General features: G+C 38.4%; 1 protein-coding gene and 1 long non-coding RNA gene across 3 annotated transcripts in view; one reads left to right on the top strand and one right to left on the bottom strand.

The window, feature by feature from the left end:
- PRLR (prolactin receptor) overlaps positions 1-24,438 on the top strand; it is a 142,444-nt gene that overhangs the window by 4,551 nt on the left and 113,455 nt on the right. The window lies entirely within an intron of this gene.
- LOC110743442 overlaps positions 1-24,438 on the bottom strand; it is a 122,389-nt gene that overhangs the window by 2,321 nt on the left and 95,630 nt on the right. The window contains exon 2 of one of the 2 annotated variants that reach the window (XR_002522487.2): positions 16,043-16,206. This is a non-coding gene — a long non-coding RNA (uncharacterized LOC110743442). Of the gene's footprint in view, positions 1-16,042; positions 24,195-24,438 lie in introns of those variants that run through there. The other variant, XR_002522486.2, reaches the window with a different exon arrangement.

Here is a 24,438-nt window from a genome sequence, read left to right as displayed (position 1 = left end):
TGAGGAACATGGTGAAACCCCGTCTCTATTAAAAATGCAAAAATTAGCTGGGCATGGTGGCGGGCACCTGTAATCCCAGCTACTTGGGAGGCTGAGGCAGGAGAATAGCTTGAACCTAGGAGGCAGAGATTGCAGTGAGCCGAGATCGCACCATTGCACTCCAGCCTGGGTGAGAGAGCTAGATTCTGTCTCAAACAAAAACAAAAGGAAAAGTAAACTGTCTCAATTTTTATATTGATTGTATGTTGAAATAATATTTTAGCTATACTAGTTTAAATAAAATATATTAAAATTAATTTTACCTTTTTCCTTTTAATGTGGCTTAATAGAAATGTTTAAATCACATATATGACTCACATTATATTTCCATTGAATAGCACTGATCTAGACTAATAAGTTGACAAATACATGATAGGAACTTTTTCCCCCTTCTTCCAAATGTAACTTCTTCCTCTATTCTTGTGTCAGGCTCCTTCTCATCTGCCCCCATATTCAGTTATTTGGTGAAGCACGAGAGAAAAGAGGTCCCTTTTCCTTCTCCCCCACTCTCATGCTGCTGGTTAGCAGGTGATCATTTGAAGTCCACTATACCATGTCACTTTGGGATCTGATAAAATAGACCCAGTGATTATATTCATCACCAAGACCAATCCTCTCACTCAGGCAAATCTCATGAGGCTTTCAAACATCCTACAATGAAAAGGTCATTTTAAATCTGGATTTAAAGTTTTACCTTTAAATCACTTCCTAGTACATTGTCTTTGTAGTTTTGGGCACTTTGTAAAATCAGACGAGGAGACAAGTAGAGCTTCATGTTTTTGTGCAAAGCTCATTAAATAAGTAATCTCATGCAGTAATAAATGTTTCTCCCTGTCCTCTTGCTTAAAACAGCATGAACAAAAAGTAGTCCCAGTTTCCAGAAGTGCTGCTCCAGGGGCATCACAAAAGACCAGCTTTGGTTTCTTTTGTCCACTAGCTAAAGTGGCCATTAAACATGTCAATGAAGTAATGATATAATTTTTTCCTGCAGTTTCATTTATTTTAAAAAGAAGAGCAGTCAGATTCTGGTATTGCTGGAGAAAGCCTCTGACTTGGGAGAGCAAAGACCTGGATTCTGCTTTTGTCTAATCTACTGGTTTGCGTGTTACCCTCTCTCTCCCTTTTTTCCCCCACCTTTCTCCCTTACTTCCTGTAGTAAGTTTGGTGTTGATGAGATAATGCCACAAAAAATGCTAATGGTGAAATGTACTGTACAAATTGGCCACGGTTATGATTGATAACCTGAATACAAATGGCTTCTCTAGACATGTGCCTGCAGGGAGGAGTTGCCTTTATGTAGCTGGAGCAAAACATTATGTAAGATTCTCTTGGAATAACATTTGTTCATTTCCACTTGAAATCCAAATCTGGGGGACATGGCAGTAAAGAAGTTGACAAGAATGAATCTTAGTGCATCTGTCACTGATAGACTGGATTCTTTCTCTAGTCTGTATGGGTTCCAGAGAGAGAACACCCAACTGAAAAAGGACAAGCTGGTTTTATTCACTGACCAGAAATGGAAAATGAGAGACCTCTTGCTCTAAAAAGTCATCTTCTCCCCAGCTGTGGGAAGCTGCAGGATCGTGACAAGTTAGTTGTGGGGCGGGGAGCTATGTAAACACATGCAGGGAGGAAGTGCAGAGACACAGACACAAATAAACATGCTTCTCCATGCGTCCTATGGAGAAAAAATGGCGGCAGTTTTCTTCTAGGGGTGGGGAGCCCAGCATTATAGAGCTATGTTAATGACTTAAATGAAACAAGGGGTGGCCAGTTCTGGTTTGCACTGGTTTCCTGCAGGCCTCTCGTATTTGGCAAAGGATCACCAAGTTCCTGAGACATCCCAGGCCATCTGGAGTTGTTTAAGCAGGAGTATCTATAGATAAAGAAACTAGGAAGATAACAATTTAAGACAATAATGAGCTTTCCCAGCTATTTCTCTAGGGCTGCCCTGGTAACATTTCTACATCAATAGCAACACATATTTTTCAGCATTGTGTAAGCCAGGAAATCTATGCTAGACTCCATGGGGAAAATAGAAGAATAAAACCTGGTTCTTGCTCTGGAGGAGCATAGTTCCTAGTTGGGAAGATGGACAGAAACATAAAAGACCAATAGCATGTAAAGAACATTTTCTAAGTGTTACATGAATGATGTAAACAAAGTTTTGCAATTCTGGAGGGCAGCATGCCCATAAGCTCTAAGGTATATTAAGAAGGACCAGGTAGAAAATGGACATTGAGGTCCCTAAAGACACATGGAGAGAAGGAGAGAGCCACCTCGAATAAGAAAAAGTGCACAGTGGTGTGGCAGTGGAGATGTGCATGGGTTCAGGGGTGCGTGATGTGAAAAAGAACACTTGGCTTAATCCAATGGCTCCAGATCCGAGCTTGACATCAGAATCACCTGGGAAGCTTTTAAAAATTATGGATGCCTCAGCCCCACGCCAGAGCTTCCATTTAATTAGTTTAAGACTAGGGCCTCGTCTCAGTGGTGTTTTTGTTTGATTTGGTTTTATTTTTGTTTCTGTCTCAATTTCCCAGAATATTCTAATGTGAAGTCAGAGTTGAGAATCACTGAGCAAAAACCAAGTTTTTTATATCATAATCATGGGACGTAAAATGAAAGAAGTAATCTTTTAAAGGAGATTAAATGGACAACCAAGAGTGTGGCCTTTAATTTGTATAAATTGTATATACACGCACATTTGTATGTAGTCTTTTAAATTCACAGATAATTCCTCGTGGTGATTCTGTCTACTTGGATGATGTGGCTGAAAGCCTTTGTAACCAGCTGCCTACTCTTGACCTCTGTGCAATAGTCAATCCTAGCTAAGTGGGGCACAATGGGTATCTCACAAGTGCTTGCTTCCACCAGGCTTTTTGTAATCATTGCCAAGGGCTTTATTATCATGCCTAATAGTGCCCACTATTTTATAAGCATCTGTAATCTTCCCTCACCTCTCCAACTTTACAAATTGAGAAATGGAGTTTAATTACTTGCCTTGGGCCAGTAGACTAGCTGGTGATGGAGGTGAAATGAGAATTCTCAGGGAGGTGAAATTAGAATTTCCAGCCACTGAATTCCACATACCTTATTAGACTCCCAAAGTGAGTCTACCCACTCTCCTGTTGGTGTTAGAATGTTATTTCTTACATGAATGAATTAGTGTCACAGATCAGTAGGTGAAGATGACTGGTTTACCTAAGCTGCCAACACTGTGATTATCTGAGTGTCAATGACCTATAGCCAGTCACAGTGGTCCTGAGAGCCCCATCCCTCATGCCTGGGAGCTCTCAGTCTAGTGAAGTTTGGCCTTGCATATTTACAGTTTTTCCACTCTAACATCTGGGAAGTGAAGACTCTGGTTGCTATTCCGCCACTCCTAGCCCCACACTTTACGGCTGTTCTGATTTCTCTTCTCTGAAGCTCTTGTTCACTGAAAGGATATCACCTTTTTGTTATACCGTTGAAAAAAAGAGGACAAAGCCCAACATTTGAAACAGCTGCTTTTTTTTTTTTTTTTTTTTTTTGACGGAGTCTTACTCTGTCTCCAGGCTGGAGTGCAGTGATGCAATCTCGGGTCACTGCAACCTCTGCCTCCCGGGTTCAAGCTATTCTCCTGCCTCAGCCTCCCGAGTAGCTGGGATTACAGGCATGCGCCACCAAGCCCAGCTAATTTTTGTATTTTTAGTAGAGATGGGGTTTCACCATGTTGGCCAGGATGGTCTTGATCTCTTGACCTCCTGATCTTCCCGCCTTGGCCTCCCAAAGTGCTGGGATTACAGGCATGAGCCATCGCACCCGGCCAACAGCTACATTTTAAAGAATCCTCTATATGTGTTGGGAGCTACTGGGTTCACTGCCAATGGTGAGAGTGGGGGTGGGGGAGATGGAGGTTCTTCTGAAGGACAGTGTGGGAAAAAAGCCAGAGTCTTGGCAATACAGCCTCTTTACACAAAAAAGATAGGTCAATTTGTACCTTTCCCAAATGGTTGGGTTTTCTTTCTCTGTCTCCGAATCCATTATTGATTTAAAACAATTTCCAAAAGCTTTAGCAATAGCAAAAAGCAAGCCTCTTAAACAGTGTTGCTCCACACTGATTGCACGTGAGAGTCACCTAGGGAGCTTTAAAAACAACTCATAGACTCACTGAATCAATATTCTGAGAAGGGGCCTGGACATTCGTATTTATTTACAGTTCTCCAGGCTTATAATATGCATCCAGGGCTAAGAGCTACTACTGGTCAGCTATGATCCAAATCTTAATTACTTATTTATATTTCTTCTTTTGCCTTGTTTTAGAGTCTCATGGCCCAGAAAACCATCAAAATGTATTTTTGTTGAGTAGCAATTTCATCATTTTGTTCTTTAAAAAACATGATTTTGAGCATAATTTAAGTTTACTACTTCTACAGAGAGACCTCACACTCAGTAGCCTCATGACTAAAATGTTCTGTGTGCAATTTAGAAATCAGATTGCCAGAAGCTTGCTAATTAATTATGAGATTGAAAGATAAAGGTTAAGCTTTCCTGCCACCTATATATTAGATTTCCCAATTGCTATGTTAATCTTTAGTTAACCAAGACTTGCTTTCTTGTCTCAGCCATTTTAAAGCCAATTAACTCTGTTCTTGTTCACACCCTTATTAAAAATATAATTACAGCAGTAGTCTCCAGGAACTGTCATTGGGTAGGCTTTACCAAGGTAAATTAGCCAAGAAATAACTAGGCTGTGTAACACCCTCTCAGACCCTGGATATCATTTTGGTTGCAGAAGCTACTTAGTATCAGAGCAGCTGGGGTACTCATAAATTTGGATTTGGAAAAAGCCAATTCCAAGTCATCCTAAATGTGGAAGAATCTGTGATTTCGAGAATGATTCTGGAATCAACTATCTAAGGTCCAGCTAACTCTAATACATCAATCCTCAGAAGGTTGTATTAATAACAAAAAGAAACCAGGTTTTTGTATTACATTTGGTGGAAGAGGTTGGGGGACAGAAGATGATGTAGCATTTTGTTTTCTGGGGTGCTGAGATTGCGGGATTAGGAGAAAATAAGAAAAAACATTACAGGGGAGAAGGATGGACAGAGACCTCCTGTTAGTCAAGTATCATGGGCATCGGAATTTCTTTATTCACTCAACTAATGTTTATGGAGGTCCTGCTCTGTTCCAAGAACCCGTTATAGGGACTGGAGATACAAGGACAAAGTTCCTATTCTAGTGTAGTTTACATTCCAATAAGAAGAAATAGATATCCACACTAAAAACAAACAGTAAATAAAACCCAATAAATTAGTCAGTACTATGAAAAAAAATGCAATGAATTGAAGGGAATAGAGTTTGCTGAGGGCTGCTTTCAATAGCTTGTATGAGTTGCACTGTCTGAGGAGGTGGCCTTCAAGCCAGCACATCAGTACTAAAAAGAAAAACATGCTGAGAGCTGGCAGAAAGAAGGCTTCAGGCAGAAAGAACAACAGCAAAAGTCCTAAGACTGGAAAAGGTCTGACTTGTTCAGGAAACAGAAAGGAAACCGTTGTGGCTGGACCCGAGGTAAGAAGCAATGAGGGACAGGTGGGAAAAGAGCAAGGAAGGCCCAAGGTCATGGGATGGAGTTAGGCTATTAAGTGCTTTGAGAGCTTAACATCCTAACTCATTGGGAGGTTTTCAGCAGGGAAGGAACATGGTTGGCATTGCCTTTGAGAGCTCTTCCCAGCTTCTGTGTGGAGAATGCTTTGAAGACTGAAAGCAGAGGGTTTGTAGGAGGCTGATCGGAAGTACAAGCAAGAGGGAAGGGTGGATCATGCCAAGGTGACAGCAAACGAGGTGGAAGAGGTGTTGGATTCAGGATGGAATTTGGAGGCAGGGCCGGCATGGCTTTCAGATGGAAGGGACCAGCCAAACTGCTAGAAAATCTAGTCCTGTTCAAGATGAGTGTTCCTGCCCTACCCTTGTTTTAGACCCCTTGTTTTGAACCAAAACAGAATAACATCTAGTGCTATTTAAAAACATTAGGAATTTTAACCTTAACTTGTTTAAGCAGAACAAAACAAATCCCTGCCTGGTGAGAAACTTCTGTTTGCTGCTTTTGCCTCTTAACCATAAAAATTTCATCCTGTCTCATAAGACTGTTCTGATGGTTTTTGTTGTTTTTGATTACCGTGCTTTTCGTAAGTGCTGGAAAGGTCACATTCACATTACTAGTTTATCTCTTTTCTGAGTGTTTTGACACTTTGGCTGTGTTTACCAAGGCCTTTCTGCTGTCAGACATTTACATGGGGCTTTCTACAGTTGCTCAGTTTCTCCATAGAAATGCTAATATAATCGCAAGCATTTAGTGGGCACTGACTATATACAATGCCTTGTTTTAAGAATTTCATGTTTTAACTCATTTAGTCCTTCCAGCCACCCTTTATAATAAAAAGTGGGTACTCTTATTATCTTTTTAGATGAGGAAACTGAGGCAAAAAAAGAGGTTAAGTCATATGCCCAAGATCATACAGCTGGTAAGTAGTAAAGCCGGGTTTTGAACTGAGTCTGTCTGTAGAGCTCTGGGTTCCTAGCCACTATGTTGTGCCACTTTTCTATATAATTGAAGCTGCCACCTTCAGAAGTAGACTTGTTTCTCCTGCAAAAAACCCAAAGTACCAGTAGGAGACAGTAAAACTGGGCTGGGCTTCCAGGAGTGGGACTGGTGGGGAGATGGCATAATCTAGAGGCTGAATGATCCAACCCCCCTCCAGAAAGGCCTCACATCTAAACCATCTGCCATCTGCCAAGGTGGGAGGATAAATTACCACCCCCCAGACAGGGCTCTGGCTGGTTAAAGTTGCCAATACCAGAGGAGTCTTGATGAAATGCCGCCTCTTTTCCTCAAACTCTTCCTGCCTACTATTCATAGTTTCTGTGTTGTACCCACCCACCTGCCACTTATCGAAGACTGAAGAAACCAAAGTTATTCAACAAGCCATGAAGCAAATTCTAATTGCTCCCTACAGCCATCTGAGGCCGGCCTTTGGAAACTTAAAAAAAAATTTTAAAAAGATATAGAGAGAGTCGTATTAATTTATTTGTTACCACATTATTTCCTTTAAAATTTTGATGGCTTCTTTCCAGTGTTTTATTAGAAGTGAAATAAGCCTAGGAAACACAATATTTCATTCTGTCTTCTCTACCTTTCACTGCATATCTACCTTCAAAAATGTTTTCTCGCGAGTTACTTGGTTTCTCAATAACTAGCGTGAAAGTAACAGACTTTCCTTCCTCCCTAATGATAGTAACAACAATGGATTTAGCAGAATTGAAGTTTATACAAGGAAATGCATTAAGATTTTAATTTAAGTAATGAATTCTTCAGCAATGGCTGTAAAGGCAGTAATTGTGATGATTTGTCTTCTATACTATATGTTTAAACTGGTTATATATTTTAATTATATAAGAGGCAACGATTTTGCTCCAATTTCCATAGGACAATTTTCAATAAAGATTAACATGCGTTCACTGGAAGTGTTGAAGTTACCTAATCAAATCGTCAATTTGTTTATTCAACTTTAATTTTCAAAAAAATGTTATTTTAAAATATTATATGATACGTGTCAGATATTTCTTGTGGTTAACTTCCAAATTTAAAACCGCAAAGAAAACAGAAATCCATATATATAGTTGCAGTAAACTATACTCAATTAAGTTTGGAAGATTGCAGTGGCAACATCAGTTAATTAAAGTTTGAAAGCTATTTCAAATCTTTGCATATTCTCCAAATAATTCAGAATCCTACAAAAAGGTAAATCTTTAAAAAAAAAAATCTTCAAACCAATAATATAAATTCCTTCTTTATTGGGATGATTTTGGTTAAATATTTAGCAGAAAGTAAGAGTGAATATGTATCAGATATAGATATGTCCTAAGCTAAAATCAAGTCGTTTAAAGATCAGGGCAATTAATGGCAGTTATGTGATCACAGCGATGAGTCTATCACCTCCCTCAGGGTTTGATTCAATGAGCTTTATTTTTCTCTTAGCAACTTTTCTTTACTTTTCAAAGGATGTCATTGCAACCATAATAGTGTTCATATCTGTGACTTTTATATTTTTATTTATTTTTATGCATGGTTTAGAATTCATTTAGTTCATTTAAAATTCAAAGATACAAAAGCACGTTCATAAAAATATGTCCCTCTCTTCTGTCCTCCAGCCTTTACAAAAATATACCATGTATATGAATATGGGCCAGATACCCTTTTAAAGTTATCTCACATGCGAAATGCTATGACTATGCGAAGTCAGAGCCTACAGACTATTGCTGATCCCCCAGTAGTAGTAGCAATGACTCTTTAGTGGCCCTGGAGCTTCCTTTCTAAACTCAAGTGTATTATTTAGTGTGGCTATTTAGGGATGAACAGCAGTGTTTTCAGAGAAAAGTACAGAAGAACAGATGAAATCACACAAGATGCACACATCTGGGTATTGGTGGGCATGTACTTCCAGTGGTGAGTTTACAAATAATCTAGATAGAGTTAAGTATCAGGTTTAAGAGTCCTAGGATCTAAGCCTGCACAGGTTCAGTCTTCTGCAGGAACTTGGGAATGCTGGCATGTACACCCACTTTCAGGAGACTGGAGGTATAAGTTCTTCTCTGCATTTGTCTCAGGTCATCACAGGCCTCAGAAGTTTCTCAGCAGAAAAGGATTGCATGGGTTGGATGTCCAGAAGGATACATGGAGTTAAACATCAGTCAATGGAGCTAGATGCTTGCTAAGATTTGGGAAGAGGATGAGGGAAGGCAAAACCTGTCACCTAAAGGGGAATTCTCGAATGTACTCATTCCACTCATAGTATTACTCTACCACCTTCATTTATCACCTGTGTCAAACATAGACTTCTTGGTCAAGACCACTATGCTATAAGCTTCCTGAGGGCAGGACTGTGACTTATTCTCCTTTGTATACTCTGCCCCAGTGCCTAACAATGTCTTTGGAATTGGAATGTTCAATAAGTGGGTTAAACTTTTGAAACTGAATATTTCAAATAATCACAGATAACAGATGGTTAAAAACCAAGTTCTTGTCAGCCCAACTAGTGTCAAACCAAATCACTGTCCACGTCTTCAAAAGAAATGAAAGTTTTCTGATTACCTATATAGGTCTGGTCCCAAAACTATAAGGCAGCACTCTGTCTTTGGTGTTGATCTATGTCCCAGGTTGTCCACAGTCATCACACACTAATGACCACTTGTACGTGTATTTCATCTAGAGGATCGCACAGTGTGGTATGCTAGACCCAAGGAATAAGTTTACCTGCTTATTTCACTTCTCTGCTGTCATCCTACTCTGTTTGAGGAAGAATTTCTTTTACCTCTGCTTACCCTATTAAGATGCCCCACATAAGCCCCCAACTCCTTTTCTTGTCCCCCTCCCACTTTGTGGTCTGTTTTCTTCTGTCAGACCCCTTCTTCCTCCAAACTGAACCTTCCTGAGAATATACCAAAGAATTCAGTAAACCATTCAGGCCACTATTGTTCAATAAATGAGCACTTCCAGAATTTGCATTTTAAAAGTAGTTCAACCTCAAATCTCTATTGGTGGAAACGTCTCTATGATCTAGGTGAGAGAAACATTTTGAGAGCCTGTGGGAACCTCCAGTAGCACCTTGTAGTAGCTTCTTCTGGTGCCGGTGTAATACCACAATTTCCAGAAGCCTTGCTGATATCCAGCTAAGCGAAAAGAAAGCCCTCAGTTCCAGAGTTCTTACTTCTAGATCTTTTTTTTTCTTTTCCCTTTTTTTTAAAACAGAGTTTCTTTTTCTGTCTGTCACCCAGGCTGCAGTAAAGTGGTACAATCTCAGCTCATTGCAACCTCTGCCTCCCGGGTTCAAGCGATTCTCTTGCCTCAGCCTCCTGAGTAGCTGGAACAACAGACGTGTGCCACCAAGTCCAGCTAATTTTTTTTTTTAAATAGAGGCAGGGTTTCACCATGTTGACCAAGCTGATCTCAAACTCCTGACCTCAAGCTATTCACGCACCTCAGCCTCCCAAAGTGCTGGGATTACAAGCATGAGCCACCGTGTCCGGCCCTTACTTCTATTTCTAAACAGCAATGGATTCCACTCTTCCAAGGACCCGGAACTTGCCCTAGGGTTGAGGGTTTTTTGTACTTCTTGCAACTGAGAACTTTCGTTAGAATCAGACAGACAACATAGATCTCAGCTCTAGTTTTCCAGGAGTGAAGCTGTGCAGCAAGTGAGTTACCTCTCTGTCTCACTTTTCCATCTGTACAATGAGGCTACTAAACATACATTCCAGGGTTGCTGCGAGAAAAAGACAATGGATGTACAACACTTGGCACCAAGGAAGCACACAATTCATGGGAATAATTGCTATCATCCTCACCAAAGAGTTCATGATTTAATGGGGAACACCAACACATGTACAGTCAACAGGGTAAAATACTAAGGGCATGGGGCAAGTGTTGAGTCTGAGCTCAATACAAATTTATGAGCCTCAAAGGCCCTAAAACATCCCTGACCACTCACTTCTATTTCACACCCTTCTTGCACTTCACCAACAAACCAGCAACATGCTTCTGGTTGGCAACCCTTATAAAAGAATTTACCTTCTGTAGTTAAGTCAAAAGCTCTTACTGCTTACCACATGACAGCCAATAAGATAAGGTATTGGGGCAAGGAAGATGACTTTATTTCAGGGAGCCAGCAATCCTCGAAGATGGCAGACTGATGTACTAAAGAACCATCTTAAGTTGATAGATTGTTAGGCTCCTTTTATGTTAGGGGAAGGGGGAACAGGTAGGGGGTTAAGGTCTACAGGTGCCTGGTGACCACAGGCATTTGGGCATCAGCAGGGATCTGAGGAGGTTGCAAAACTTCTTTGTTCATGGTCAACTACTTTCCAGATTGACCTTGTTTCTATAAATCTTTAAGATGGCATTGTTATTTGTGTGCATACTCTCTAATCTCCTCAGGGGTCTGTTCCAAAAAGAGATGGTCATTAGTTCTGAAGTTAAACTATAATCTAAATTCTTTCCATCATTAGCTTGGCCTATGTGCAGGAATGAGCAAAGGCAGTTAGCTTGTGAGATTAGAAGCGAGATGGAGTTAGCTATGTGATATTTCTCCCACTGTTATGCATCTCTGAATACAAGAGCAATACATTTCTTCTTTTTGCTGTGTTTGCTTCAAGCCTGTGCCCCTGAGAAACTGGGTGACCCAGGGAAGTTTTCCTTCTTTTGAACCTCAGGCTCCATCTTTCTAACAATAGAGAAATTAATGCCTGCATCCCAGGCCCTTTTGGGGGTGGAGGAAGATAATGGTTGAGAAACTTCTCATCTATAGTTGATCCTCAATGAGTTTGCCCCTTTTCCTGTGACACTGCTTATGTATTTGGATGGTTCGAGCAGTGCGTCACACGTGGATGAAAGGCAATGGAATGATGACAAATAGTTTGTTGATTTGGTGCTTTGTACATTCACCCACAAATGGCACACTTTCAAGGCCACTGTTCTTGCCAAATACTATCTGAAGAGCTGGGTTATGAGCCTTTGGAACCCAGATCTGATAAGTGTGGAGGAAAACTCCTCAAGGGAGATGAAGCTAGGAGATTAGCAGAATATACTTTCTCCATGTGTCCCACATTTGATGCCAGCAGGCAAACCAGCGCCAGCTGGGCAGTGTACAATTCCCAGAAATAAGGAAAGGGTAGAAGCACCTGTTCTTCCTCTAGCAAAACCAAGGCAAATGGAAAAGCTCAGAAATATATCAGCACCATTAGCAAGAGGCACAATGGGGAAGGCTGGAAATGTGCTGAGGAAAATCACATTGCTGGTCAATGCATAGCAGCCTGCTGGAGAAGAGAGTATGCAGACACACCTCAGCCTGGACAAAGGCCTCCAGGACCAGGGACTGTGCTCTGCAGGAACTGGGCCCCAGGCACTGAGGACTGAAAACCAGCCCAACAAAGCATAAGTGTTTCTATTTGTGAGAGATGAAATGATACGGGTTTTGTGACTCACTAAACCACTTGGAAGGCCAAACAGTTACGAAAGCAAGATGCCTGGCTTCTTCTAGCCACATGGAGGGGCCCTCAGACTTGAGTAGCTGTGTGCCACTTGGGTGGCTGCACCAAAAGGAACAGTGAGGTTTAGATGCTTGTTATTGTTCATTGTTCAATTTTGGTTCTGTCTATTTACTTCTAATTTCTCAAATATTATTGTGATTACTGGTATAGAAAGGAAACGTTCATTTGTGAGCAAAGTGTATAGTAAGAATTTAATAGTGAAATTCTCAGGAAAAAAAAAAAACTAAGATAGGTAAAGAAACAGCAGTAACATGAGCTCCAAATATTTTCAGTTGTATTGTTAAGGTGAGAATTCATCTTGTAAAGGGAATGCTTTGAAATCTAAGGCATAATCCAAGTGCGATAACCTAACAGGTTGTGGATTTCTTTTAAAGTAGAAATCACATGTGGCTTTGGGAAATCATCAACTGAAGCATAAGCTATGCTTATGGATTCTCGCTGTGTTATCACTTAGACTGGTTATGTAAAGACTTGGCAATTCCATGTACAAATGTAAAACTTCCCACAATGGTATTTTATGGGGATCTCCTTTTACAAAGTAGTCATTGATCAGGACTTTTTTCACTGATATATTCCTTTGGAAGCAATGAATTTTAGATAGGATATGATTATTGTACAATGTGGTAGGTAGCTCTGATTATTCAAGCAGCTAGGGCATTATTCAGTGGCAAAGCATTAAGCTAGTCTGGAATCTTTCTTCTGTGTAAGCAGGCAGCTGCTGTTGAGACTTTCTCTTTGTGGGTGAATTTGCCCAGCCAATGCCAAGCATTCAATGGGAGTAAGGGAATGACACTGATCACTGTTAATGACAGCTGACAATGAAATGCTTTAATGAATCTCATACTTGGACTTGGCTGCTAAGCCAGAGCCCTGTACTGGAAGAGCTTAATCATGATGCCTCAAAATTTAGAACTTGACCCTGAACTGCTATGGCTTCCTCCCACCCTCAGTTTTGAGAGAAACTTTAAATTCGCTAGAGGATTCAATGTTTTACATGTTTGGTTATGAAAAATGGGAACATTAATGTCCAAACAATGGAGTAGGCTTCTATATTGTTCTTTTCATTTAGGCAGTATAACTGACATGATTACCAAAGTCATGTTATAATACATGTATACACATTAATTTTATACCAGGGGACTTCACTGGGGGGAAAAAAGGGAAGTCCCTGTTTGTGAAGACTATGATTTTGGTTTCTTTCTGAGTAAAGCACTGCTAATCTCTTTGCTGTACAGGAAAGCGTGGTGTTATGTTCTAAAAATCAGAAGCCCCAGACCTTAATTTCAACTAATCTGATGACATCATTTTGTACTTCTGAGTTTCATTTCCCAATAGTTTCATGTTTCTAAGTAGGTGGGGAGCCCAGAATTGAAAGGCATCAAAAAGAGCTAAATGTAACCAGAAACCTGCTAACTCACCAGCTTTCTAAAATTCAGGAAGTATCTTTAGCTTGATTGCCGAACGTCCAAGGACATGATGATCAGATTAATGGGTATTTTTTCACACTCTTTACATGATTATCAGAAATTGCTGCCCTGGCCAAAATTGTACACCTACAAAGAGGTATTATCTAGAAGAACTTATATTCATCTACTTAATGTGGACCTCGAATATTAAGGATGCTCTTAATATGTTCTAGACTGGAGTCAGCAATATTTTTCATAAAGAGCCAGATAGTAAATATTTCTAGGCTTTGTGGGCCATATAACCTCTGTCACAATTCCTCACCTCTGCCCTTGTCACACAAAAGCAGCCATAGAGAATGCATAAATGAATGAATGTGGCTGTGTTTCAATAAAACTAGACTCTCTTAATGCCAAGTATTTATCTGCTGGAATAACACAAATTAATTTATCCCTGAATCTGTTTAACCTATTCATATTTCAGTCAATATTACATTGATATTTTATGAATCTGGTGTCATATTATACATGAATTTATCTGAATATTTGGTTAATCCATGAATATTTACTCAGTATTAATACTACATCATGAATCTGTTATCAAGTCATATATGAATTAAAAAAAAATTCCCTTACTTAGATTGTCAATAACATCAATAAGCAAGTATCTTAAGTTAACTATCTATAGTGTTATATAGTAGATCCTCTCCCCGTTTTGTAACTCTTTCTGTTACAAGGAATTTTACATTATTATGGTATTGGGAAGTAAGTCTATTTATCCTGTCCCTATCTGTCTTCATATTAACCATATTCTGTTATAGCTTTTATCTTTGCAGACAGAATAGTTCAAATCTTCATGATTTGTTCTTAAACAACTCCCACTTCCCCATCCTCTTGAACATTTTATGCCTCCATCACTGTCTCTTCAGGCCTTGTGAGTCCTTGAAGTGCAGTGACTAGGCTGGAACATGGTGTGCCAGGTTGGTCACATCACCTCTTCCTAATGATGCCCCGTTGTACCTTTTGAATATGACAAAGAATAAACAAGTCGGAAGTGTGAAAGTGGGGGAGAAATTAAGAAAGCGCAGGGGATTTAGGGGAGAGCAAAATGGACTACAGGAAAAGCAAACATTGACTTTTGCAAAATGCTCTAAGCTGGTTACAAATGCATTCCATAATTCTCTAAACCTTAATTATAACCACAATTAAGCTTTCTGGTGTGTTGGAATAAGAACAAAACTAAAATCCTTCTTTGTATAGGAATAATCCTGCAGTAATTTAGAGCCAAGATCTCTAGTTAGGATGGGCGCAGTGGCTCATGCCTGTAGTCCCAGCACTTTAGGGGGCTGAGGCAGGTGGATTGCTTGCACCCAAGTAGTTTGAGACCAGCCTGAGCAACACAGCAAAACGCTGTCTCTATAAAAAAAAAAAAGTTAAAAAATTAGATGGGCATGGTGGCACACATCTGTTGTCCTAGCTACTTGGGGGCACTGAGGCAAGAGAATTGCTTGAACCTGTAAGGTCGAGGCTGCAGTGAGTCATGATCACGCCACTGCACTCCAGCGTGGGTAACAGAGTGAGACCTGTCTCAGAAAAAAAAAGGAAGAGATCTCTAGTTAGAGTTTGTCTCTGATGGATATCAACCATGCAAATAGTTTACACAAACCACATTCTTTCTGTAGAATGAGAAAATCTTGGATGTAATTTAGCATAATGAGCTGAATAACTCTAGACTGAGCTTTGCTGCCCAGACAGGACTCTACTTCTGATCTGGGAAGGTCTACCTTTGCATTGAATTCTCTCCTCTTCTCTCCTGACTCAGTGAGAAAAGTTTACATGAATTTACTGAGATCAGTTAGAGAAGGAACTGTGTGTCATTGAAAGTCCTGTGCAGAAATTCATATTAAAATATATCATGGTCATCTTTGGGAATGATTCTGCAAAATTCATAAAACAAAGATCTCTGAAACCCTAAGACACAGTGTGCGGGATGCTAAGGGAATAATAGTGAGCTGAGTGGTCTCTGCCTACACAGTGCTTATAATATATTGAGAAAAGAGATCTCAATCAAATTCAAGTGCATTTATGAGTATGGTAAGGGCAACAAAGGAGAGAGACATTAATCTGCAAGAGAATAACCCTGTCAAAGTGATGACTGATTTAAGATCAAAATGGGAAGGTAACATTTTCTCAGTACCTGCAAAGGCACTGAGGTGGGAGGGAGCATGCCAATACAGGAAAATGAAGAAACCCAGTGTGTATGAGCCAAGTTGAACAAAACATGAGAAGAAGCTGGAGAATGAGAGGGACCAGGCCCCAGGCTCTCAAGGAGCAAGGGGAAGCCTTTGGGGCATTTGAAGTGGAGGGATGGCATGATCTTGTGCGTAGTTTTTAGAAGAACCACTCAGGCTACTCTTTTAAGACTATTGTGGCAGGCCAGAGTAGATGCCTATAGACTTATACAGAAGTTAAGGCAGTTGATAAGAAGATAAACAATGATGGTAACTTACCTCGCATGCTTTTTAGATTATAGGCTAGAAGGTGGTCCAAGCCCGTGTACCATCGTGGCACAGTGAATACGTTTTCCTTCTGGAACGTGGAAATGAATATTGTGCCACACAGCTTGATTGACACTCCCCAATGACTTTTAATACTGTGGGATCTCTGGCACATACTTCAGAAGATGAGAAAGGAGTTTTAATTAACCTCTTTTTAGGAACTCAATAGACATAATTTTCATTAACATCTTGGTATTTCATCTCTGTGAATTATTTCCAGTGATAAAGCTAGTTGGTTTATCCTCCAGGACTGCTCAGTTCTGAACAGTGGGTCTTAAGTACTCTTTGGAATTCTTTGAAGGTTTTTTTTTTTTTTTCATTTTTGTTGACTACCTCTCTACTCATTTTGCCCCAGAAAAAAAGTAGTCATTTCTCTGATCAGGGAAATCCAAGAAAGGCTTATTTCATTTGGTACATTAAAGAGATGGAAGAAAGTAACTTTACATAAGAATATAAATGTCAGCTGTCCAGTATATTATGGAATAGATTTCTCAATTTGCTGAAAGGTTAGGAAAATGGATTCTTACATAGGCTTAAAATTTTTATAATTTTTTGGACATTTTAGAATGAAATAAAGAAAATCAGTATCATCTTCATCTCATCACCCAGAAGAAAAAAAAATACTGATACGTGGTGAAATATTTTCCTCTCTCATTTTTAAGAAGAATCAGGAATAGATTGTATACATATTTTTTAAATTCTTTCTACTTAGTGTTATATGACAGTCAATAATATATGTGTATATAAGTAGTAATAAATCATTCCTGAAAACTTGTTTTTTAAGCTTATATAACATTCCATCATATGGATGTACTGATTTTGCTAATTTGTTAAGTCTAAAATAATATTCATTTTCATTTCTTTGACTACTAGGTATAATTAATTTTTCATACACTTACTACCCTTCATACTTCTTCTTTTATTGATTTCCTTTTATGTTAATTATCAAGATTTCTATTTGACTCTCAACATTTTCTTAATTTTTTATCATTAATAGATGTAAAAAAATTCTTAATTTGTAAAAAATAACCCCTTTTCATCTTAAAGATAGCAATCTATTTTCTATAATACTTGTTATAAATATTTCCCCAGTTTGATGTTGGTCTTTTAATTTTGTTTGAAGTATTTTTGACAAATGAATAAGCTTTTGTGGCTTGAAGTGTGTTCATTTTTTTCATTTGTGATTACAGTTTAGTTGTTGATTCAACACATACTTATTGAGTGTTTTGTGTTCAGCACTAAGCATGACACTAGAGGTAAGACAAAAAACCAGGTACGGGTGGTTTTGCCAATTAGAGATTACAATTTAATGAAGGGATAGCCAAACAAAACCAGGTCATTATAAAATAGCATATTACAAGCTATGCAAGAGGAAATACAGGTGGGAAGAAGTACCTGATCTGGACATGGGGGGTAAAGGAAGGCTTCTGGAAGGAAACAACCTTCTAGCTGAGAATGAAGAAAAATGGCAACATGAATTTAGAGAGAGGAAACAGTACATGTGAAAGTGTTGTTCAGTGTCCTAAATGTTAAAGGTCCTGTTTCCCCAGAACATGGAGTGTGCGTGTGTGTGTGTGTGTGTGTGTGTGTGTGTGAAGGAGCAGGGCAGGGTGGTGGTCAAGTGTGAGCATGAGACCACTGGGGAGGCTGCGGCAGTCTGAGAGAAAGATAATGATGTTGAGCAGAGAATGTGTTGAATAACTCATCCCTTTTCACTGGACAAGCAATGCTTCAGTGTATATTAAGTTCTTATTCATACCATACTGTCTATTCCAGAATAATCTAATTAGTTTTATTGCTATATCAGTTCTTGGGTCAGCACCACACTGTTTTGAGTTTAATGAAACATCTAAACTGGTAATGCATGTATCCTCATCACTTTTCATTTTCAAAATTGATTTACCTATTCTTGCCAATGTGTTCTCCCAAATAAACTCTAAAATAATTTCAAAAGTCATAAAAGCATACGTGTGTGTATACGCATGGGTGTAAATACATGTATATATGTGTGTGTGTGTTTCTTCCAATCATTTTTCAGTTTTTTGGAGAATAAGATGTTTTTATTCAAGTTTCTGTCAGTAAATATTTTATATTACATGACTTCTCTATAGACACACACGCGCACACACACACACACCACACAAAATCTCCCATTGGTAATTTGATTGGAAATGTGTTAAATCAGAAGAACAGACATTCTTTTTAATATTGAGTCAGCCCATCAAGAAGCATTGAAAGTTTTCCCACTTACTCAATTCTTTTATATTTCTTTTTAAGCCTTTATAGTCTTATTCATATAGGTCCTGCATATTTCTTGATAAGGTATTCTTTTTTCTTTTATAATTTTAGCTTTTCGTTATGAATGGATTTTTCTTCCATTATCTTTCTAGTATTACTGGACTACAGGATAAATATTAATGTATGTATATTTACTTTTTACCTGATTATTTAGCAGATTATAATTAATTATAAGTGTTTATGGTTAATTATAAAAGTTTATAATCATGGTGTCTTTAAATAATGATAATTGTTCTCTTTCCAATAATTGCATCTAATTTTTATTTGGTGTCTTACAGCATTGATCGTAACTTCTAATATTAAATAATAATGATAATAGTGAGCATCCTGTCTTAATATCAATTTCAAGAAGAATTCCTCTTACATAACATTTTTTAAAGTGTGTTATGTGGAATCTAATAAAATAAACTTGGGAAATGCTACAAATGAAAATTCTCTCTCCCAGGCATTCTTAATTCATATTAACATATTAATATGAGATCTGCAATAAAGAGATGAGTTCAACCGAGTTTAACCCAGTATTTCTAAAATGTATTTGACTACAAAACTATGGAAGTATTTTTCTCTCATTTAGAATTTTACATCAGTTATGACAGTCAAAATTATATTAATTTGATCTTCTTTCTTTTTTTAGAAAAATAATTTTCATACTTTCTTGTCTTTTCCGTTTGATCTCTCTGTTGCCATATGGACTATGATTTGGGTTTGCTTTTAATTTTTTTCAATAATTTAGAAGCTTATCACCCTTCTTTTCATTTCTACAAGTGGTTACACTTAAAGTTTCCAAGACACTTCTACCCATATCTTATGCTTAGCAAAGTCAAAGACATGACCATACAATTTTCTAATCAACTTCAAAACAAAATGGTATCTTTGAATAACCCCATCAAAGGAAATTTAATCCATTTTTACTTTCTTCCAACCTTTCTTCAGTATTGGTAAAAATAATTTAACATTTTTTATTCAAGTTACTGTCAGTAAATATTTTATATTGCATGGCTTCTCTTTTGTGAATTATGTGATCTGTTCAGCAACATAATTCTTTTACAATACATTCCTGAGCAGTTCTATGGTTATCTGGTTTCTGTGTCCATAACCATTATCTTTTTATACCATAAATTTCTCATTTTTTACTTTTTAAGTTTTAACATCTTAAGATCCACCACCTTTTATCCCATTTATCCTTTTAGAGTTCATAGTGTAGATCATCTACATTTCAAGAAGTGCTTAATTCTGTTTCCTATAGTGTCAGTTTTACTCCTCACTACCTTCAATGGACAAATTAGTACTATTAATTCATTTCTGGCTCCTCTACAACCCCTTTTAATCTAACCCAGCACTCTTTTCCTTCCTTACTTTTATCTCATAATGGCTACCTGTCCTTTTCCACAGTATTTTCTATTTCAGTTGAAGATGAGAAACACTTTCCTGACATTGACATTGAGATGATGTTTCAGTTTTCTTGTTAGACAATTTTGTTCACTGTCGAAGCTACTTATTTTTCATGATTACTCATCTAGGAATGAAAATCAATCTACTTAAACCCAATATTTGTGAACACTGAGCATATGTAATGTGTTCTTAAACCTGTTCAATATGTACTAGGCTGTAAATGTTCTGGCCTACAGCTGGAGGGCAGAATGACATGTCCTAGTTCAATATCGGCCTCTAACAGGAATGCTACTGATGTAGTTTTCTGCACTGATAGGATCTTCCCTTCTTGCATTGCCTATTCTCCTGGAGGCAAAATAGAGAACATAAAAGGTCATCATCTTTGGTATGTTCTTCTTTAGGGGCTTTTTCTTTCTTCCAACCCAACCCCCATAGTCCTTACTTGCTAGATGTGTGTTCCAGAATTCGGTCCACCACTGCTCAGTCTTCTAACATCCAATTTCATTGTTTTCTGAGAGTTGAGATTTTTATACAGATATAGAAGGGATGCTCTGCTTGTTTGAAATGGTTCTATTTGGCAGAGCGATAGCCAAACAGTTTTTAGGCAAAAAATGAACTGTCTCCTTACTTTCTTTGAAGAAGCCAACAATTTGGTTTTGTTGCCAATAGCAAATAATATATTGGCTAATAATTGTGATTTACAGCGACACGGGTAATGTTAGTCATAACATGTCTTCCAAGTTTCTGGCTATGGACTAACTGTAGGTCTTGGAGTGTGGTATTATCCTTCTCCCTCCTTCTCCCTCCTGATCCTTCTCCCTCCTCGCCAATCTCTTATCTTTTAGCGTAGTTGAAGATTAGAACTTCTTCCCAGAAATCTAGCATTTTCTTAAGTCCTTTCCGGTTTTAAGATTTTTATCATTCTACATATTTTTCCTGTGAATCTCGGCTGAATTTCTCATTTAATAAAGTCCAAGTTAGTGTGAACAAATAACATGTTTCCCTATTTTGCATACATACAGAAATTCAAACATGTACTCTCTGGCAGCCTTTAGCATTTGTAAGTGCTCTCTCACCAAGAAAATCCTTTAACAGATAACCAAGTGTCCTGGGGAAGAAGAGTGGCAGGAAACTTGTTATATTTGTGTCACTGTCTTCAAAGGGTGATTAAGTGTATGTCTCCAAAGATGTGGTGTTATCATCTTTGAGTATCACTTGAATTCAAGTCAATATTTATTGAGACCCCATGATGTATCAGGCGCCTTACTAGAAAGTCAACATACAGAGATGCATAAGACATGATCTTTTGCAGTGGGTAAGTTAAGATCTTTCTTCTACTGCTAGCATTGTCATGTGTAAGGCTGATGGGTTGAGTCTTTGGAATTTGTGAAGATCTTTCCAGGTTGTTTAAAAAATATTTTGATTCTCACAAATGTATTTTTTTTTTTCTGTTTCTTAGAATTATGTTCTTTATGGCTACCAGGAAATCGTTTGATTCTGGAATTAGATTGCATTATTCCACTGGGGTAATAGGATTGATAAGGTAGGAGTGTCTTTGAAGAATAACGCTAAACAACCGAAACACTAAGGCTGAATCTTCAGTACAGCTCTTAAGGCATTCTGTACGTACCCTCTGCTGCTTATTAGAAATCCCAAAGCCCTGCTGCCTTAAGAAAGAGGCCCATCCCCATCCTCATCATAAGATGCAAGACGTAGCTAAACATCTCATCTTCTCACTTGAGTATTATATACTCTCAGACCAGGATACTTTCCAACTCAAGCGTAAGATAACATTACATTCTGATCTTCGTGTGTGTGTGTGTGTGTGTGTGTGAGAGAGAGAGAGAGAGAGAGATGTGTTTTGTTTTGTTTTGTTTTTTGAGACAGAAATTTCGCTGTTGTCACCCAGGCTGGAATACAATGGCACAATATTCTGATCTTTTGAGAGAAAAGTTTCACACAATTAGCCTTTGAAATGCACATTCCTTTAAGTACCATGAAAACGCTGCCCCATATAATAATATTTCTAAGAAGCACACGTGTACCTCTCACGATGATTTTTTCTTGTTACCACCAATAAAAATTAGAGCTGTATTGTTTTTGTTGTTGGGTTTGTTTTTGTTTTTGTTTTTTGGTGACTACTGTGACCCTCAAAAAATCAATCTGACTTTCTCAATCTTGATTTGCAACATGAAGGATACCAAACAAAGAGAAGGGTTCAATGAGGGAAAGCTCAACTACCTACCCTAAATATTTAGTATAGCAATGCTGAGCTTTTGGTAAAGGCTCAAAATTCTCATGCTTTCCCACTAAATGAAAAGGGGAGCTTTGCTACTAGTAAACCATATTCAAGAAATAAGTCTCATTAATGCTTTGCTTCTTTCCTATGAATTATTGCTCTGTAATGGATGTTTGACATGTTACTAGCAAAGCTCTGTTCAATGAGCACAGAGACCCATCAGATCTGTATTAACACCTCCAACCACTGGAGTTTCATTAAGTAAGTTTCTCTACCCCTCTACTTCAGAACACAGATGAGAAGAATGACATTGGATCTAAAGTTCTGGCACAAAGAATGATGTCTGCCTTTGTGTGATGATTTCAAATTCAGGGTAATAATTCCAACTATCTTTCCCTGGCCATGATAGAAAGCTCAAGAAATCTTGGTTCCTTGTCTCTTTTCTTCCATCCAGTTAGTCTTTCTAATTACACACTCAACACAATGTTCTGCTGAGCAAGACACCTGCTGTAGCCACTATCACCCCTGGCATAACCAGATATTTAAAGGTACCTAAAGGAGTTTAGCCATATTTTGCCAAGATCCCAAGTTCCATGGCATAAGAATCCATCCACTTCTCTACTGCCTATAGAAAAGGACAGCTCAGTGTTTCTGAAAGAATTGTTCTCAAACAGGAAAGCATTTGAGGTAACATGTCAACAAGGTGGCCTGGTAATTGGTGTTCCTTTCAGAACCAGATGAAGGAAATGGCCAGCTCAGACATTCTCTTCTCCCCAGTGTCCTATGGGAACAAGATTTACCCAGACACAGCTGACCATGAGAAGTCATCAGGGATTTACAGCCTGTCTAAGAACAAGACCAATGATGGGGTCATTTTGCAACATGCCCCCATTTGATTGTCAGAGGAGAGATACTCTATTAACAAAAGAATTTGCACTGGTATTTTCAGGGACACATAAAGTAATTGCCACTTGAACATTTTTCCAGGCTTTCAAAAAAATGTAAGAATAGCCTAAAGCTAAATTATGTTCATGTCTTTAGTGAGTCATTATATTACTGACAATAAAGTGTATTATTTCTTTACTTTCAGATGCCCTCACATATTTTTTAAAGTAGAAAGGAGACATATTATGGTCACCATTCTTAAGAGACTTCACTAAAAGATACGAATTTAATATCTCAGTTACTTAAAAATAGCTGTTGCTCACCCACTATGTGCCAGGCTGTATACCAGGCACCAATATGAAAAGGTAAGTATTCTCTGCTCTCCCTAAGCACAGTCTAGTGGAGGAGACAGCCAAAGTGCAGCCACAGCCAGAATGGGGAGGAGTTAATGAACAAGTAGGCAGCAAGTAGGGAGGGGATTATATGAGAGACAGTACAGATGAACTGAGGGTGAGTTGTACATCCCTGGTATTTTGGGCAATTGCAAATAGTCTGATGAGCAAAACACAAGGAGAAGAAGTGACAGCAAGCATGGCTGAAAATGTAGGTTGGTGTCAAACTGTAAAAAGCCTTGAATACTGTGCTCAATGGTTTGATCTGTGAATCAGGTAGAGGACTTGACTCAGGTCTCTTGACTCAAAGGTCGTTTTTTCTCTGCTAGATTGCACTTGTCCTTCCAAATGCTAGTGAACACCACACTGAATCTGATCAAAGATCTCTCCATGGAAATATGTAAGTTGCCTATAAGAAGCAATTGATAGGTTCTCTTCTTATCATCTCCATCTCACAGATAAGGAAACTGAAGCATAAAGAACTTGAGTAACTTGTCCAAGGTCACACAGCTAGTTAGGTGATCCCAGACAATGTGGCTGCAGAGTCACTAGCCCTAACTACAACACTTAGCCTCTCTTTATCTCGAGGTCTTTATGCATTTGTCTGCATTCTACTGATTTTGGTATTGGTGAGTAAAGATTCCCTTCCAGAATAGGTTTGATAAATTGCCAAGTCTGAAACTGAAAAATTAATATCTATGATAACAGAGGTTTTGGGGTCAAGGAGTAAAAGGAATTCATCCCATCATATCTCCAAATACTTTTTTCTTTACCAATTTATTGGAATTTGAGACCAGATATCTGGAACCAAGCAGCCTCACCCTGTTAAGGGAAAGAAAAGAAAAGAAAAGAAAAGAAAAGAAAAGAAAAGAAAAGAAAAGAAAAGAAAAGAAAAGAGAAGAAAAGAAAAGAAAAGAAAAGAAAAGAAAAGGGAAGAGAAGGGAAGGGAAGGGAAGGGAAGGGAAGGGAAGGGAAGGGAAGGGAAGGGAAGGGAAGGGAACTAAAAGTATCCGCAAAAATATTAAAGGATTTGACTGAGGCCTCTGAGATGCTCCAAATGTTGCAATTGTGCTTTACTATCCAAGTTAATAGCTGTAGATCTAAGAGAGTTATGATGTACCTGGTAAATATTGGTTGTTTCA

The sequence above is a fragment of the Papio anubis genome, chromosome 5 (assembly GCF_008728515.1).
Source record: "Papio anubis isolate 15944 chromosome 5, Panubis1.0, whole genome shotgun sequence".
NCBI classification, from domain to species: domain Eukaryota; kingdom Metazoa; phylum Chordata; class Mammalia; order Primates; family Cercopithecidae; genus Papio; species Papio anubis.
The sequence above is the reverse complement of the archived record's forward strand: the minus strand, read 5'-3'. Positions and strand labels throughout refer to the sequence as shown.